This window comes from Dipodomys spectabilis, unplaced genomic scaffold (assembly GCF_019054845.1).
Source record: "Dipodomys spectabilis isolate Male_0828 unplaced genomic scaffold, ASM1905484v1 ptg000096l, whole genome shotgun sequence".
Classification (NCBI taxonomy): domain Eukaryota; kingdom Metazoa; phylum Chordata; class Mammalia; order Rodentia; family Heteromyidae; genus Dipodomys; species Dipodomys spectabilis.
The window spans coordinates 25,686,745-25,699,656 of record NW_024870773.1 but is presented as its reverse complement, the minus strand read 5'-3'; the positions used below and the strand labels follow the sequence as shown (position 1 = coordinate 25,699,656).

The 12,912-nt window shown below is 39.9% G+C and overlaps 1 non-coding gene across 1 annotated transcript; it reads left to right on the top strand.

The window, feature by feature from the left end:
- Window positions 1-5,561: 5,561 nt before the first annotated feature.
- Trnaa-ugc lies at window positions 5,562-5,631 on the top strand. Its single transcript has one exon. It is a non-coding gene; the product is annotated as a tRNA-Ala (tRNA).
- Window positions 5,632-12,912: the final 7,281 nt, after the last annotated feature.

The window sequence follows — 12,912 nt, the reverse complement described above, 5'->3', positions numbered from 1 at the left end:
CGCACAGCCCAGGATATCCCATGCTGATCCGAAGTGTTTCTTTCTGGGTTTTGTAGGACTTTCTTTTTTCTTTCTCTTGATTTCCCTGAGGAGTTTTCCTCTTCCCCCATTAACTGTTTCTACAGTGAGCTTCCTAAAATAGCACTTCCTAGGGAGCCTCATTACAGGAAAGTGTCTGTGTTTTATTCATAGATGCTGAGATTCTATGACTTCAGCCCCTTTTAACCGGTGTGTCTCAAATAGGTTGCTTCATTAAGGGGGAGAAGTCTGTGTTTCCTTATCTATAAATCATGAATAAAGCTGGACACTGGTGACAAACACCTATAAGCTTAGCTACACAGGAGGCTAAGATCTGAGGATTGTAGTTCAAAGCCACCTCCTTCTCCCCTGCCCCCACCAACACGGCAGAAAAGTCCCCATGAGACTCTTACCTCCAACTAACCACCAGAAAACTAGAAGTAGAGTTGTGGCTCAAATTGGTAGAGCACTAGCCTTGGCAAAAGGGCTCAGGGACAGAGCCCAGGCCCTGAGTTCCCCCAGGACAAAGAAAAAACAATCAGGAATAATAAAATGTCTCTTGAAGCCTTTCTGTGGGGATTAGAAATAATTTATATGAAGCAAACTACCTGGCCCATATGTTATTCTCCATAAATGGTCACTATTACTCTTTATTTATCTTAGGGCATTGGAATGATGCTAGGACACTAGTTTGACTTCTCAGAGCTATAAAGCTATAACTATAATCTGATGTTTACAAAAGTACAAAAAGTTTGTGTCAACTAGAATTGATCATATTACTATATTATCATATGGGTGATTGCAAAGACTAAAGTGAGATAATGCACAAAATGCTTAGAATATAACTTGGTATGCAACATATATTCCACAATGTTAGCTATTATTGTTGTTGCTGTTATGTAAATGCTTAACTCTCTTAACCTGTCATTAAAGGGTTTGGGAACAGGCATGATTTGTCAGAACAACTGGGAAAGTAGCTATGGGAGGTAGGGCAAGACCAGGAGTCTGGAGACTTAGGATCTAGCACCATTCTTTGACTGGGAATATGGGCTTGGCCTTCTTAAATCCCAGTGCTGATATCTTTCTTTGGCCACTGGTGTTAGCCACAACTAATCTATACAACTAAAATTGTGTAGACTGACATTTAAACTAGAAATACACACAAATTGTCTTTATAGTTACATTATCTTTATAGTCAGCAGTTAGGAAAAGAACAAGTTCACTAAATATGTTGCCAATTTTTACTTAATTCTCCTGACTTCATTGAGTTATTAACATCTACCTGTGGTGCCCCACTAGAATGAACGCTTTGAGGGTAGGAATAATTTTGTCCTATTTCATTTATTGATGTCTTCTAAAGGCTTGAAACTGCCTATTACACATTTGGAATCTAATAAATCTGTATTAGAGTTACAATGGACTGAATACTCATAGGGAATACGCCTAGAATTTCATGTACCTGCTCTTTTCTTTACCAACTAGCACACAGCCCCTTGATAAGATTTTCATATATAAGGCTTTAGACTTAAGGAAATAAATGTTGTTTTCTAACATACAATAAAGTAATGACTCTGAGGCAATTAATTTGGATATGCACACAACACAGCTTGGGTGTGTTGTTAGGTAGATGTAATTGAATCAAGGGAGTGTGATAAATACAAGACAGCGAACAAATAGAAACTCAAGAGCTGTGGCCTGAGACTAGGGGAATCTAGGTCTGTCATTTAAATTTCAGACTCTGAAAAGCTTTGCCATGCATGGAAGTGGCCTGCTGCTGGCCAGTACTTAATGAAAAGGAGTCATGAGCTTTAGTTCATGGATCAACAGTAGGGTATTTGAATAACATCACATTTATTTCTCAGTCCTGTAAGACTGGTAAATTTCAATTATTCAAGAGGTATTGTTAAGCTGAAAAGCAGAAACTCCATGTAAAGCACATCTGTCTGGGACTTTGGCCTAACTACTGCTTTCTCTGGCTCAAAACCACTAAGCTGATCTGAAAGCTGGTTTTCTGGCACAGCAAACTGTATCACCTGCCTCAAGGCACCACCTGCTGCCTCCTCTCTCACAACAAAGGCAGGATATCAGGACAATGAATGTGTTTCACATTTTCAGTGACTTCCAATGGCACTAGCTGTGTTTTTAAACTTGTAACTCCTTGAAACCATTGTAATTCTCCAAAGCTGATATTTTATAAAGTAAACATGCTAAATATTGATGTTTTTATTTACACCTGTTTTAAAAATTCCTACGTTCTTTCAGGAACTTAAGTTCCACTACATATTCCTAAATGTCAGCTTTTAGGCAGATGAGATGAGATGAGATGTAGCTTCATTTTGCAGGTAAATTTCCATTTACTTTCTATTATTGTTATTACTATTATTAGTGTTTTGAGACAAAATCTTACTGTGTAGCCCAGGCTACAAAGCCCAAGAATTGGGATAACAAGATGTATCTTCGTGCCTTGCTCTACTTTCTATTATTTTGTAAGTAAAACATAGGGTATCCCAAATCATAGTGTATGAAAAAGTCTTAAGTGCTTCTACATTAAGACATTTGATAGTTTGGAATAGGATATCCTTTTTGGTCTTTACATAAATAGAGAATATTTCTTGGAAATTGTTAGAATAAAGACACAATTCCTGCCACCACTTCCCATGTGCACCAGGACACCTGGCATTTCCACCATGATTACAGAAAATGTAATGCTGCTTTCCTAAGTTTGGCTAATGTTTTGTTGTTACTTTTCAAGTAAATTTTTTTCTTTCTGCCAGTCCTGGGGCTTGAACTCAGGGCCTGGGCACTGTCTTTGAGCTATCTAGCTAGCTATCAACCTATCTATCTATCACCACTCATAGGGCTTGAACTCCAGGTCTAGGCACTGTCCCTTCTGATCAAAACTAGAGAGGTAAGTGGGAGATAAAAAAGGCTGAGGTAATGATGATTAAAAAGAAATGTACAGGCTGGGAAGGTGGCTCCGTGGTAGAGCGCTTGCCTTGCATGCATGAGGCCCTAGGTTCGATTCCTCAACACCACATAAGCAGAAAAAGCCAGAAGTGGGGCTGTGGCTCAAGTGGTAGAGCGCTGGTCTACAGCTGAAGAGCTGGGGGACAGCATTCAGGCCCAGAGTTCAGGCCCCACAATTGGCATTTTAAAAAAAAACTAAAAAAAAGAAATGTACTTATTATCTTACCTAGGTAACCGTAACCCCCCAACACATCACTTTTTCAATTGAAAAATAAGAAAAATTTTAAAAAGTCTAGAGCTCTATTACTTTGAGCCACAGTGTCACTTTTGGTTTTCTGGTGATTAATTGGAGATAAGAGTCTCACAGACTTTCTGTTGAACTGGGATCTTCAGATCTCAGGCTCCTGAGTAGCTAGGATTGCAGGTGTGAGCCACCAGCTATCCCTCCCTGAGCTTTTTGGTTCAAGGCTAGCATTCTACCACTTGAGTCACAGCTCTATTTCTGGCTTTTTTGGTAGTTTACTGAAGATAAGAGTCTCAAGGACTTACCTGCTCAGGCTGGCTTGGAATCATGATCCTCGAATCTCATTCTTCTGAGTAGCTAGGATTAGAAGCATAAGCCACCAGCACCCAGGTAGAAAACGAAGCATGCCCTAATGCATGCTTCATTTTATTTTGTACTTCAAATTTTGTTAATTTTTTGTTCATTTAATGATGGCAGAAGGTATTTACAAAGCATTTGAGAACAAAGTAAAAAAGAATACTAATGTTTTCATATATGTATGTATTATTTTCCCAGGGTTCATATAACAAAATACAAAAAAAAAAAAATGAGGTGGCTTAAAACAGTGGAAACTAATTGTCCAGTTTAGGAGGCTAGAAGTCTAAAATCAATGGCTTCCTTTCTGAATAACCTGTGGCAAAATCTCTCCATGTCTCTTCCAGTTTCTAGTGTTTGCCTATGATCTCCTTTCCTTTTTCCCCCCAAACTATTTTCTTTTTTCTTGCAGTGCTGAGGCTGGAATCCAGCACCTTGCACATTCTAAGCTAGCACCTCCTTGGCTTTTATATGGACCATGCCACTCACATTGCTGTCTTCTCCCTGTGTGTCTTCATATCACCTTCCCTTTGTATATCTACAGAAAAGTTCTTTCTGAATATCCTTTAGGTAATCTCACACCATGTTTGGGTACCTAATATTGTTTCCAGTATGAGACTGCTCTGGATTCCTAGCAGTGAAAGAAACAGAACTTCCCTATTTTTCTGTTCTGTTCTTGTGAGTAGCACAGAACAGTGATGAAATAGTTTGAAGCCCTGAACAGTAAGCTAGAAGCTATGCTTAGTATATGTACTAGTCAAATTCAGTCTGAGGCTGCTACTGTTTATATATATATATGTATATGTATTGTAGTGTACTAGGATTTAAACTTAGGGTCTTGCCTTTGGTAAATAGGAGCTCTACTTCTGAGCCATGCCTCCAGCCCTTTTTGTGCTAGTTATTTTGGACAGGATCTCACTCTTCTCAGCTTGGCTGTGATCCACCTATTTCCAAATTTTCCCTTATAGCTAGGATAACAGGCATGAAAGCAGGGTGTCAAACTTTGGATTTAGAAACAAGGGGTGTCTCACAAATTTTTTCTGCCACATTGGCCTCAAATTCTTCCAATTTCAGCATTCCAAGTAGTCACAATTAGAAGGTATGAGCCACTGACACCTAGCTTACATTTTATTTTTTAATGATTTTTAGTAGCCCACATTTGCTTATGACAAAGTGGACCTATCACATAAAAGAGTTATTGTAAAAAAGTTATTGTAAAAAAAAAAAAGTTAAGAAATGACATCTGGAAGAAGCCTTGTATACCAGATAACTTCTCTCTCTCTCTCTCTCTCTCTCTCTGTCTCTCTCTCTGTCTCTCTCTCTCTCTCTCGTGGGGCTTGAACTGTAGGCCTGGGTGCTGTCCCTCAGTTCTTCAGCTCAAGGCCAGTGCTTTAACACTTGAGCCACAGCACCACTTCCAGTTTTCTGAGTGGCTTATTGGAGATAAGAGTCTCACAGACTTTCCTGCCAAGGCTGGCTTTCAACCATAATCCTCAGATCTTAGCCTCCTGAGTAGCTAGGATTACAGGAATGAGCCACCAGTGCCCGGTTCATATTTCTAATTTCTAGATTTATTCTTTAAAATTATTAAAATTCTGGAGGATTCAATTTGCTCCGCCTAGCATCTACTTTTCTATTTTTGAATGTTTTTCACTGTATTTAGTGAGTATTGGCATAAAACTCTAGCATAGAAATTTTGAACATTTGCCGGGCGCTGGTGGCTCACGCCTGTAATCCTAGCTACTCAGGAGGCTGAGATCTGAGAATTGCGGTTCAAAGCCAGCCCGGGCAGGAGAGACTGTGAGACTCTTATCTCCAATAAACCACCAGAAAACCGGAAGTGGCGCTGTAGCTCAAGTGGTAGAGTGCTTGCCTTGAACTGAAGAGCTGAGGGACAGTGCCCGGGCCCAGAGTTCAAAACCCCACGACTGACAAAAAAAAAAAAAAAAAAAGAAATTTTGAACATGAGGGGCTGGGAAGGTGGCTCAGTGGTAGAGCGCTTGCCTTGCATGCATGAGGCCCTGGGTTCGATTCCCCAGCATCACATAAGCAAAAAGAAAAAAAGCCAGAGGTGACGCTGTGGTTCAAGTGGTAGGGACAGCGCCCAGGCCCAGAGTTCAGGCCCCACAACCAGACCCCCCCCCCCAAAAAAAAGAAAGTTTGAACATGAGAACAACTTAAATAGTGACCTAATTGAATTCTGATGGGAAGTGAGCCATGAAGACTGATAGCAAGAGAGACAAGACTATAAAGAGAAAGGAAATAGGAGCTCCTGAAACAATGGGTAGAAATCATTCACTCAAGTCCTCTAATGTTTGTTTGAAAATGTCGAATCATCAGTTCTTCATCATCAGTGAATAAATACTTACAAAAAAGGATTGTACCTGTGTCATTAGCCAGTATGGAATATAGTATAAGGGAATGAATAGGGTTAATTACCCCTTATTATAAGGGTTATAAGTTCAAATTTTCTATGTAAACATAGTATTTTGATATTATGTCTTGAAATTTTTTGAATTAATTATCAATTTAACATACATTTATATAACATGTGCTTTAGAGGCCAATGTGGTCGGCATTCATGCTGCTTGACAGTAACTTGATTACTCCCCACTTTTTGTATATCCTGTCCCCTGTGAGTAATTCTGGACAACAAATCAAGGTAGGAAAATTTAATTGTCAAATTCTTTTCCTCATCATGGTAATTGTCAATTTTTGCTCCAGCAATCTGGTTGCTCATTTAGAAACCAACATGAACAGATCCCCCTGCTGGTAGGTGCCTTAGCTTGGCCTGCGGTAACAAAATACCATAGGCTAGATGTTTAAATAGAAATTGGTTTTTCAAATTTTTGAGACTAGTAGTTCAAAGTCATGGTTGGGTTCTGGTCAGGGATCTCTTCCTTGCTGATAGATGGTTGCCTTGATAGAGTACACACATGGAGAGATGAGAACTCTGGTAACTCTATCTAATGAAGGCACTAATCTCATAATGAGTGTCCTGCCAAATGATCTTTTTAAAACCTAATTCCCTTCCAAAGGCTCTATCTCCAAATCCATTCTTATTGGAGTGAGGGATTCAAAGTATTTGAGGAGGACACAATTCAGTCCATAGCAGTGGGCACAGACCTAAAGAAACATCATGATGCTGAGATTTGTGGGCTATTACTTACTACAGAATAACTTAAACAAGGGGCTGGAAGGTGGCTCAGTGGTAGAGCACTTGCCTTGCATGCCTGAGGCCCTGGGTTCGATTCCTCAGCACCACAGAAGCAAAAAAAGAAAAAACCTGGAAGTGGTGCTGTGGCTCAAGTGGTAGAACACTAGCCTTGAGCTGAAGAGCTGAGGGACAGCGCCTAGGCCCAGAGTTCAGGCCCTATAACTGGACCCCCCCCCCAAAAAAAGAATACCTTAAACAATATAGACTGGTAGATTCTGATAAGCAAACATTGTATTTTTAATTTAAAAGAAATCCTGAGGGTTGGGGATGTGGCTCAGTGATAGAATGCTTGCCAGAAGCAGGAGGTCTTGGCTTCAGTCACTAACATCACAAAAAAAACTGTGATGAAGGCACTTATTTGTATTCTAAGAGTTAGCGGCAAGAGGAGAATTAAACTATAAATCTTCTCTTACAAAGAATCAAAATTGCCAAAATAATGCCAACCAAATAGTGGTTCACCCCTGTAATCCTAGCTACTCAGGAGGGTGAGATCTGAGGATTATGGTTCAAAGCTAGCCCAAGTTGAGGAAGTCCATGAGAATCTTATCTCCAATTAATCACAGAAAAAGTCAAAAGTGGAGCTGTGGCTCAAGTGGTAGAGTGCTGAGCAAGAGGAGCTCAGGGACAGTGGCCAGGCCCAGAGTTCAAGCCCCAGGACCAGCAAAAAAAAAAAAAAAAAAAAAAGCCCAAACATTATGGTTTACTCATGCAGAGTTTCCTAATCAAATTTTAAAGTTCTGACAATAGTATCACATTTTCAAAGTAATTTCTTTTATTATCTCACCCTGAGGTATATACAGTACAACTAGCTATATAACCAGCTTTCATAAATACCAGGAATTCAGATGTTTGTTACAACATGAAACTTATCTTTGAGAATCTTTTTTTTTTTGGGGGGGGGGTCCGGTCGTGGGGCCTGAACTCTGGGCCTGGGCGCTGTCCCTCAGCTCTTCAGCTCAAGGCTAGCACTCTACCACTTGAGCCATAGTGCCACTTCCGGCTTTTTTTTTCTTTTTGCTTATGTGGTGCTGGGGAATCGAACCCAGGGCCTCATGCATGCAAGGCAAGCGCTCTACCACTGAGCCACCTTCCCAGCCCCCCTTTGAGAATCTTGAGTCTCTTTTTTGGGTATGCACAGGATTCTAATTTGAAGAAATTCTTCCTGTAGCTATTTGGAATCATTTGCAAATTGATCATGCAAACATAAATACTCAGATTCCAAATCTTTTCTTTAGTAAATGGTTTCTGTACTTAGAGAAATGAAAATGAAAATAATGTTAATAGTAACTTGATATAATAAGCTAATATACTGATGATGTAATTAACACATAGAAACACCCCTTAGCAACAGCTGATGATATGAGCAAAGGCAGAAAGAAGTTCACTGGCACAAGTAGCAATGATTCCATTTGCATGTCATGTTTTTTTGTTTTCTGTTTTGTCAGTCACAGGGCTTGAACTCAGGGCCTGGATTCTGTCCCTGAGATCTTTTGCTCAAGGCTAGAGTTCTTCCACTTTGAGCCACAGCTCCACTTCCAGTTTTCTGGAGATCAATTGCAGATACAAGTCTCACAGACTTTTCTGTCCAGGCTGGTTTTGAACCACAGTCCTCAGATCTCAGTTTCCTGAGTAGCTAGAAGTGTGAGCCACCAGCTCCCAGCTGTATGTCATGTTTTAATGACACAAACAGCACCTTCACATGTACAGAAAATAGTTCTTTATATGTACAAACCCACTTTAGTGAAACACCTATGCAGTGGGATTATTTACACATGTGATCCCCAAGTGCAACCCATCATATATTGTTATTTGAATACCAAATAAGGGTAACAACTCCAAAGGGGTCAAGAATAAAGTCCTTCCCAGAAAGCGATATATAATATATATGTACATATATATAATATAAAAGTGGCTTTCGAATTCAATGATCTGGAGTCAATCACCAGCTGTCTGCTCAGTAGTGATATGACAGTGAGCAAGCTGCTTAGCATCTCCAAAACCAGCATTCTTGTCTATAAAATAGAGGCAATTGTGCCCACCTCATTGAGGTATTTTGAGAAGCAAAATGGTTGCCTGGTGTGTAGTAGATGTTCTATGAACTGTAATAATTAAAGTTTAAGTGGCAATTTAATGAACAGAACAAGACAGAAGAGGAAATACAATTGGAACCAAGTACTTCACAAGAACCTAGATAACATATAATAATATACTAATCCGGATTTTTTTGCACATGTACTATATAACAGGCATGGAACAAACACCTGACATTTATTAGTTTAGCTTCATGTTAGCCCTGTTCATCATCAACATATATGTTATTACTTCCAATTTATGCATGAAGACATAAGAAGTTTGTTGAAGGTGAAAATATTCTCCAGGAGCACAGGGGTGAATCCAGGTCTCAAAAATGGAGTTCACACTCTTAAATCATTATATTACTCTGAAAAGAATATTAGGTTGCTACTTTTGGCAGCGGCCCTAATGCCATTACTGCCTTCCACAAACTAGGGTACTTTCTATGACTTCCCTCTTGGATGCAGACCTGAATGAAATTAAGATCATATTTGTCCTGTAGCTACCTTGATTCAACAAAACTCACAAAATTGGGTTGACAGATATTGTGCAAAGCTCATGTTTACATAAATGAAATCCTACTGCTAAGTAGTGTCATTCAGGCATAATTCCCCTTAACTTAAATAGCTAGTATCATATTAGAAAACTGTGATGAGTATATCTTTCACCTGTTTATCCTTCAGTGAATTCTTTTCATAACCAATCACCTTGATGCTGAAGGATGCATACATATACAGGCCTAAATTGTGTAGATTCAACTTATGGCCCCTTGCCAAGAAGCTGAAGCCTTAATTTAGGACAGAGATCAGGGTCAAGAGTCAGAAGCAACACTGCTGGGTGGATCTTAGCTGTTTGGAGTGTGCACACCTGGTCATCTGTACTGTTCCAAAGGTTCTGGGTCTACAAAGGTGCTGTAGAGAGGTGGATTGACAGTTTACTGAATGCAGCCCATTTGAGAAGTCTACCTCAAAGGATTCAAGCTGAAGCCCCTCCACACCTTCTTCCCTCCCTTCCAAGTACTGGAGTCAAAAATGCCTCCGGTTCAGGGCACCCTCCCTGAGATAGGTCCCAGCCAGCTTTAAGCTGGAGGGCACTCAGGTTTTCTTTTTTTGGGGAGGGGGGTCCAGTCATGGGGCCTGCACTCAGGGCCTGGACGCTGTCCCTCAGCTCTTCAGCTCAAGGCTAGCGCTCTACCACTTGAGCCACAGCACCACTTCTGGCTTTTTTTAATTTTTGCTTATGTGGTGCTGAGGAATTGAACCCAGGGCCTCATGCATGCAAGGCAAGCGCGCTACCACTGAGCTACCTTCCCAGCCCCGGCACTCAGGTTTTCTCCTGTGGTAGTTTCGAGTTCTGATTTATTTCAGGACTGTGCACAGGGGGTTCAACAACAGCATCATAAACTCATAAGACAACTTGAAGAAGAAGAAACCACAAATTCCAAATGTTCTAGTATCAGCTGCACTCACCCCAGCTTTCAGTCACTGGAGTCCTATGGTCATTGTACATGCTGCTCACTTCAATTAATGACTAAGAGAACCCATCCCTGACCTTGAAGAGCTGGCTGTGTCTTCTGGAAATGACACATATAGAAAACAACACTTAGGTATTACAAAGCAACATCTCATTTATGCTGAATGAATTACCAGAACACAATTGCTAAGAAGATCTAGTAAACTATAGGCAACCTGGGCCACTCCAAACAACTTCTAAGACTGGACAGCTACCTATGGCTAATCTTTATACAAAGGTTCCTTTTAAGAAAGAAATTTTGTCACATTTTCCTGGCATAGACTCTGTTGCAAGATGTACTTTTCATTAGTCAGAATTACAACAACAACAAAGCAAAACAGAAGAGACCAACCCCACGACATAAGATAGGATGAAAAGTAAGGGTTTTTACCATGAAGTGTTTTGCAGTCAGAAGCTTAGAAGACCCTCAAGAAAGTCCTTCACTGTAGCCTGAGCTTACCTCTGTCATAAGGCACATATGCTGATTCCTAGTAACTGGAAACTTGCATGTCATGATACAGAACTGGTTATTTGACTTCTGTTGCAGGTGGCTTTCCCAGCTCTTCTCAAAAAGGGCCCTTGACAAGTTGGTTTCCCCAGAGACCAAATTCATGGCGAAACTCATTCTCATTACTCTGAATCACACATCTACCCACAAGAAGCTACTAGTGAGCTAGAAAAACACAAGCAGAAGAGAGAAGAGAAGTAATTTTCACCAACATGCAGGTAGTATACCTAATCATTGATGCTATATCACTGGTCTATGAAAAGTCATACTTGTGCATTCATAGGCATCCTCTATAGCTAAATAACTTAAACAGTCTCATTTTCCCATCCCTTCTTTTCTAACTTCATGCTCACAGACACACAAACAGGTGGTATTTTATTTCTCTTGTCATGTGCTAGTTGTTATCCCTTGAAAAGTTAGTAAATACCTTAGGTTCTATATGCCCATGTGTTACTGAATCAGACCTGTTATGCCTGATGTACAGCATGCCAATTGTTGAAATGATTTTACCCCCCAAAAGTTTTATTCATAAAATGCCAAGGGTAAGAAGATGGGTGACCTAAATCTGGAATCCATTTCACCCAAGAGAGGGGTTAGGAGGGTAATTTAAAGCCCTCAAATGAACAGTGAGTCCACCAGAAATAATCAGTTGTCTATACATAAATGATCAATCTTCATAGGATACAATCTGAAAATGGTGGCATTATGATGGTTCTGAGGAGGGAAATTGTAGCTTTCTGACATCAAAGGGTCATAAATGGACACTTGAGAACATCCAAGTAAAGAATCAGTGAGTTCATCCAAAGTGGCCTTTAAGTCTCTGAAAAGTAATTTGGGCAATCATTATCATCATGACTCACATATCAAGGTTGCTATGTACAGCAAAGCTACTGGTAGGTTAATATGTTGCTCAATTGCTTGACCTCCAAAATTAGTGATTTTTAAAGTCAATTAAAAGCAAGTAACTTAAAACAAGTTGGAGACTTTATTCAGTTTCCCCTTAGTGTCACAAAAACTTTAAAGAGATGACTGTTGGCATTTGTGGAAACTAAGGATCTCTCATAAGAAACTAGACATTTATTATATTTTTGACTCCCCAAAAAGGGGGGGAATAAAATCTTTTTTTTTTTTGGAATAAAATCTTATCAATGGTAGTCATTACATTATCGGTTCTCAGTTCATGGCTTCTTCTCACACTTGTACCTTTTTTTTTTCTCTTTCAGCTGTGGGGCTTGAACTCAGGGCCTGGGTGCAATCCCTGAGCTCATTTGCTCAAGGCAAGCATTCTACCACTTTGAGCCATAGTACCACTTCCTGTTTTCTGGTGGTTAATTGGAGATAAAGAGTCACACACACTTTCCTGACCTGGCTGGCTTTTAACTGTCATTCTCAGATCTCAGCCTCCTCGGTAGCTAGGATTACATGTGTGAGCCAGCAGCACCTGGAATTTCTACCTTTTTTGCATTCATATCTTTCTTGGCTGACACAAACAATCCATTAGGGATAAATACAATGTCTTCCATTTTGCAAAAGAGGAAACAAGCTCAAAGGAATTAAGTGATTCGATCCAGTTGGACCCTGGGCTTGGAGTTTCTATCATAATTCAGGTTGTTTAGAAAACAGATTTTAGGTTCTTTAAGCAAATACAAGCTTGAATATTTGGGAAAAGGGTGAAAGTATTAAGATGTGTCAGTTATTTAATAGGATTTCTGACATTAATATTAATATACTTTCTCTGTCAAGGTTACTTTTTGTTGCTTTTATTTGCTAGCCCTGGGGCTTGAACTCAGGCACTGGTCACTGTCCCTGAATTACTTTTGCTCAAGGCCTAGCACTCTACCATTTGAGCTACAGTACCACTTCCGTCTTTTTCTGTTTATGTAGTACTGATGTACTGTTTATGTAGTACTGTTTACGTACTGTTTATGTAGTACTTACGTAGGGCTTCATGATCCATGCTAGGCAAGTGTTCTACCTCTAAGCCACATTCCCAGCCCTTTGTTTCCTTTAATGAGTGCA